Raw genomic sequence first — 6,846 nt, 5'->3', positions numbered from 1 at the left:
GTAGTGAGACAGTAGTCCTAATATAGGCTAGTATTGCAAAATTACTATAATTAGGCCCTATATTTTTTTTTACAAGAAGTTAATAGCTTAATGGACAACATAATTATAGTATAAGATAGGCCTAGCCTATTTATATTCCAGAATCGCTGACTCTACCTTCAAATGTGATTGTGTCAGAAAGGCCTAATAAAACTATCCTACCATTACACTGAACAGAATCCTAGGCGTTATGCTCCATTTCAAATTGATGCCAGGCCCTTTTCAGATTGGCAGAGTACAAAAACGCTTAACATTTTTCCGCACGTGCCTTTTAGTCTTTCAGTTAGGCCTTCTCAAAAGCCCCTATCTCACTGGGCTGCGACAGTGTGCAACAAGTTGGAGACACAAAATTGCGACAAAATATGCAAATTAGCGACAAATTTCACTTGCAGTCTCACTGAGTTGGTTCCTCACGACACGTTTGCGAATGTCCTGCCCAACACTTGCCAGGAGGTCGCATTTATGTCTCGCGAACGTCTCACGACCGTCTCATTTTTGTCTCAAATCAGTCGCAATTTAGTTTCATATGTCGCCAACCCCTCGCAAAGTTGTCTCACATTGCTCGCACTTTCTGACTCGCGGAAACTAAATTGAGAAGGGTTTGCGACGCGTGCGACACACCCGCGACCACTCTGAGACTATTTTGAGACAGATTTGTCGCACACTTTTTTTGAACATGTTCAAAATTCATGCGACAGGACTGCGCGGCTCTGCGACCCATGCGAGGAAATTGAGACCTCCGCGAACGTTTGGAGACAGTTTAGAGACTCGTTTGCGAATTAAGTCTCCAACTTGTCGCAAACAGTCGCAGCCCAGTGAGATAGGGGCTTTTCATTTAACAATTTCAGAGATAACCTCTTTTATTTAGGCCAATCAAAATTGACGAATTCAAACACTTTATTTTGAAGGAAATTCACTGCACTTTTGCTCTTACCCTTGGCAAAATCTGTCTATCGCTTTACCAATTTTTGCAGTGAAATGCAGGCGCCCTGTCTCCTCTTCATCAAACTGAGGGGTCGTGGAATATGAACACCAGCAAACATGAGATCTAATGCGATGCTTCTGCCATTCTACCTGAACTTTCGGGAATCGATTTTTTTCCCTTGAATGAAATAATTATGCAAACACATCAAGCACTGGTTTAGAGATGTTTTTCTATTTAGCTCCCATTACATGTTTTCTTTCATTCTGGTATGAATAACAGCTCCAAAATGTACATTCAGGTGTGTATTTGACTAAACCTGGTCTGTTTGTGTCTGTATATTTCTGCTACAACCATCTTTAACAGACATTATTTCAATTTATATTATATATTATATTTAATTTATTCTATTTTCAATAGCCAATAGGCCTATCCTGGCTCCGCCCACCAGCCAAATTTCATTTTCCCTACAGTAGTCAGTCTGGGTGTACAGCGCATTTCCCAGATAGAGCTGTTAAGCGGAAGTGGCGGAATTACGGGGCATGGGACCTCTCAGCTGAAAAAAAATTAATGGGAGTCTATGGAAAGTAATCTACTATTTTCTGGTCCCTGTCATTAAAGGCCTACTTCACCGGTTTGAATATGAAGGTGTATTGAATTCTGAGATCCTATGTAGTATAAATGTGCAAAAAAAATTAAAATCGGTTCATCCTAGCCTGAGAAAAGGCAGAAAGAGTGTTTTTTTTTAACCCTATATTTCTCTTTCTCGTGACATCACAGAAAGAGAAATATAGGGTTAAAAAAAACGTACTTTGTAAATATTACTGTGATGTCACAGTAAAAGACATCACAGTAATATTTACAAAGTAAGTTTTTTTTTTAACCCTATATTTCTCTTTCTGTGATGTCACGAGAAAGAGAAATATAGGGTTAAAAAAAACACTCTTTCTGCCTTTTCTCAGACTAGGATGAACCGATTTCAATTTTTTTTGCACATTTATACTACATAGGATCTCAGAATTCAATAAACCTTCATATTCAAACCGGTGAAGTAGGCCTTTAAATGCCTTGGATTACATATATGTTTTGTTTGGGTCTAAATGATCATTTTTCATGTGAAGAGTTTGACGGTATGTTGTATGATTATTCGTCTAACGGCTTTTGAAAAAAATTTACGAGAACAACTACAAGTTCAATAATACTAGTACTCAATAATATCCTTAATAATACTAGTACTCAATAATATCCTTAATTCCCTTGCCCCATTAAAAACCAGATCTGTTTCCTTTTCCATCTCTGCCCCTTGGTTCACTCCCAATCTCCGTTTAATGAAAGCCAAAGGTCGGCAACTTGAACGTCTTCAGAGGAAAACTGGTCTCAGTATTCACAAAGAGATGTACAAGAACCACATCTTGCATTATAAAGACTCTATTGCCAGCACTAAAACCCACTAGTACGCCAATATGATCACTGCCAACAAAGGAAACTCTAAGTCACTCTTTTCCCTACTTAACAAAATTACCCAACCCCAGGATTCTCTCCCCCCTCACCTGTACACAACCTCCTTCTGCAACTCCATGATGTCCTTTTTCATCGATAAAATCAAAACATTCACCAGCACCTTGGATCAACCCCTCATCTCAATATATCAGCCGACTTTCACCCTTCCACACACTCATTCTCCTCCTTCCAGCTCCCTACTATCTCAGAAATCACTGAACTCATTCGGAAATCCAAGCCATCCACCTGTCAACTTGACACCCTACCCACACATCTGGTTAAGGCCTCCCTCCCCTCCCTAGTTCCTCTCATTTCTGCAATCATCCACTCCTCTCTTACTACTGGAACTGTCCCTACATCCTTCAAAACTGCTGCCATCACCCCAATTCTGAAAAAACCTGGTGCAGACCCCTCCAACTTCAACAACTTCCGTCCCATATCCAATCTTCCCTTCATCTCCAAAATCCTGGAAAAGACAGTGGCCTCCCAACTCCATTTTCACCTATCTGACAATAACCTTTATGAACAGTTCCAGTCCGGATTCCGCCCACTCCATAGCACTGAAACTGCACTCATCAAAATCACCAATGACCTCCTTATGTCAGCTGATTCTGGACTACTCACCATACTCATCCTCCTGGACCTTAGTGCAGCCTTTGACACCATCTGTCACACTACCCTGCTCAACAGACTATCCTCCATTGGCATCACCAACACTCCATTAGATTGGTTCACATCTTATTTTTCTTGCCATACTCAATTTGTTCAAGTAAAGTCTTTTAAATCCATCCCCTCCCCCGTCACCTCAGGTGTTCCCCAGGGCTCCGTCCTGGGGCCCCTACTCTTCATCATTTACCTCCTTCCCCTCGGCAATATCTTCCGCAAATTTGACATTAATTTCCACTGTTATGCTGATGACACCCAGCTCTACCTCTCTACAAAGCCCTCGTCCACTCTCCCGCCCACTTCCCTTACTGATTGCATCTCAGAAATAAAAACCTGGTTCACTCAAAACTTCCTGAAATTAAACAGCAGCAAAACCGAGGTTCTCCTCATTGGCACCAAACCTACATTATCCAAAACCGACAGCTTTTCTCTCACCATTGATAACTCCACTGTTTCCCCCTCCCCCCAGGTTAAGAGCCTGGGTGTCATCCTCGACACCACACTATCATTTCAACCCCACATCAATAACATTACCCAGACTGCCTACTTCCACCAAAACATCAACCGCCTCCGCCCCTCCCTTACCCCCCACACTGCCACCATCCTTGTCCACAGTCTGGTCACTTCCCGCATCGACTATTGTAACTCCCTCCTCTTCGGTCTCCCCCTCAAGTCCATCCGTAAACTCCAACTGGTCCAGAACTCTGCTGCTCGCATCATCACCAGAACCCCCTCCATTAATCACATCACTCCTGTCCTTCAGCAGCTTCACTGGCTCCCGGTCAAAACCCGCATCAACTTTAAGATTCTGCTCCTCACCGTCAAGGCCCTCCACAACCTCGCCCCTCCATACATATGTGACCTCCTGCACACCAACACACCCACCCGCACTCTCCGGTCCTCCTCTTCCATTCAATTCACTGTTCCACCCGCCCGCCTGGTTACCATGGGGTCCAGGGCATAGAGCCGATCTGCCCCCCACCTCTGGAACACCCTCCCACCTGACATCCGTAATTCTGACACTCTTTCCACTTTTAAGTCCCGTCTCAAAACACATCTTTTTAATCTGACATATTCCATTTAACCCATTTCACCCCACTTATGTAAATTGTTCAATGTATCTTGTTCTTGTGTTTTTTTATGATTGCTGGTTTTGTTTGTTTTGTTTTTAAACTGCCCTGTAAGGTGACCTTGGGTGCTAAGAAAGGCGCCCTCTAAATAAAATGAATTATTATTATTATTAAGTCTTGTCGCCTCTGTGACGTCACCTCAACACATTCCCTCCACTTCTCGACTGTATAGAAGTATGACATGAAAATGACATGAAAATGAAAATTCTACAGGTGGAATTGGACATGAAGATGGAAGAGAGAGCTATGATTCAAACAAGATACAGTACTGAGACAATTGTGATTACTAATCACAGTGAAGATATAAGTAGAAAATAAAAGGTGTTCATGTTGTGTTTTGTCATTTTGTTATTCATGTGTGTCAGTATTTTTAATCACAACAACCACATTTGAAAACAGAATTGTTTTAGACACTCATTTTATTATGCTGAATACATCTTCAATTTAAATGCATCCATCTAATAAGCTCAAGCAAAGTTGTTATTTCCAGTGCATTTTCCATATTGAAAGCGGTCTCGAAATGTAAGTTCATCAAATAAATGTTTTGGATAAGACCTATCCACAAGTACTCTTCTGGCTGGCCTCTGCAGTGGGAGTTAGTCTTCATTTAGATATTCCAAATAGTCCATGCTCTCTCACAAACACCACTAAACTGAAGTTAAACCTGCCTCTTTGGAGGATTCATTTAAGATAAATTTTAGACCTAGAGTAGCTCTACTCGTCCGTCTTGCAATTGGTTTTGTTTAATCCAGAATAGCTTTAATCTAGGACTATTTTAAACTGAGTCTGTGCAAGTATCTTTAAATTAATCCAGCTCAACAGGCATTTTAGTCTCGGATTAGGTTTAAGCCTTGTCTGTGAAACCGGCCCTTAATTAGTCTTAATACACAGTTTAGACTCTGACTCTGGTTTTTTTCCCGACCACACACACAGTACATACAAGTAGCGGAATCGTGATGGGATATTCACTGATATTGACAAAAACATAATCCACAACATGCATTCTCTAGAATCACTGACTGCACCTTTAAGTTCAGGATATCTGGTTAAAATGGCAGCAACAGGCATAAAGATGCTATAAAAAGAAACAGAATAGGTTCTGTGAGGTAGCACACATTACATTGAAAGGAAACTAAGTAATAAATACTTGAACAAACAATTTGATAAACAAACAAAAAATGACAATACATACAAAACAGTTTTTTGGACAGGCTGTTCTCAAGCTGCCCAAAAATCACACCTGAGGTAGACTTGTATAGATATACATATATATTTTGACAAGACACATTGGCGAGTCTTGGTCACACATTAGAAACAACACAAACTACAATAGACGAGACGGAACACTGGGACATGGGCTTAGATTAGATTATACATGGCCGACGATGAGACCCCATTGTACTGCACCATAGTCAGCATTTAGGTGAATTCAAGCACATAATATAGACCTAATGATCCCTAATGATTATCAATACTGATGCTTTGTGCTGTGAAATCAGTGGGCCCCGTCAACAGTCCTTTTCTACATGAAAATCTAATCTATAAGGCTATTCTACTTGTTATCATGCAGGCACACCATGACCTCTATAGGCTATTTGAATACATGTGAAAAAGACAATGGATATGTACAATAAAAAACTGTTCAAATCCAATTTCAATGGATATCTGCTGTGTGTCATATGTGAATAACAGCTGGTCCACTAGAGCAGGCCTGTTATAGGTATGTATGTCAGTGCTACTGATTTTGAATCTTCATTTGGAAGTACTGTTTCAGAGTCATGAGAGATGTATCAGTCTTATGTACATTGGACAGATCCAGGCTAACACTCTGCTTAGCTTTATGCTTAGCGAGACTAGAATCACAAGCTTATTCGTGGATCCATGTTGCATTCAACAACTACATGAACCAATCAGGGGCTGCCTATCACTAATGGACAGGGCCGGCCTCCTCCCCACGGAGATTGGAGAAAGTCCAGACTTAACTGGTGGAGAGAAATGAATGTAAAGCTGACGAGATGGTGTCACCTGGCTTACTTTCCTCTTCCCCTGGTGTTTTAGGTTAATAGAAGTTTCTGCTATTAGGCATACACTCCACTGTAGCTACATATTTCATGCTAACATGGTCTGTGTTGGGCCACTTAGCCTCATGTCAAAGGCAATAGCAAAAAAAACAAATCCTACCGAGGTATGCAGGTATGCAATGCACATCATGCTCAAAGATATGAAATGTTAAAGTGGTTTGGAGTGGAGGAGGGCTCATATCAGTCAGGTAGCCACAGTAGACTACTGGCAGCTCTGTGTTGTCACATAAAGATAGTGCATGCCTGGTTTGGAAGGTTGAGGCCCGCAGTCTGAACCCCCCAAGACAGTAAATAACTTAAACATCTAGACACGTCCTAAAGGACACTAGTTCTCCCTGAGTTCAACATGAAGGCTGAGGTCACTGAGGCAGTTTTTCCATTCATAGATAGAAGAAAGTTAAGCTGCTCTGATTCTTTGTGTGTAGTCATTATACAGAAAGTTGTGGAACTGCAAAATGACAGTGATCTAAACTGTAAGTAAACAATTACACAGTAATGTGAATGTCAG

Source organism: Ammodytes marinus, assembly GCF_949987685.1.
Source record: "Ammodytes marinus genome assembly, chromosome: 17".
NCBI lineage: Eukaryota > Metazoa > Chordata > Actinopteri > Uranoscopiformes > Ammodytidae > Ammodytes > Ammodytes marinus.
This window is presented reverse-complemented; position numbering follows the sequence as displayed.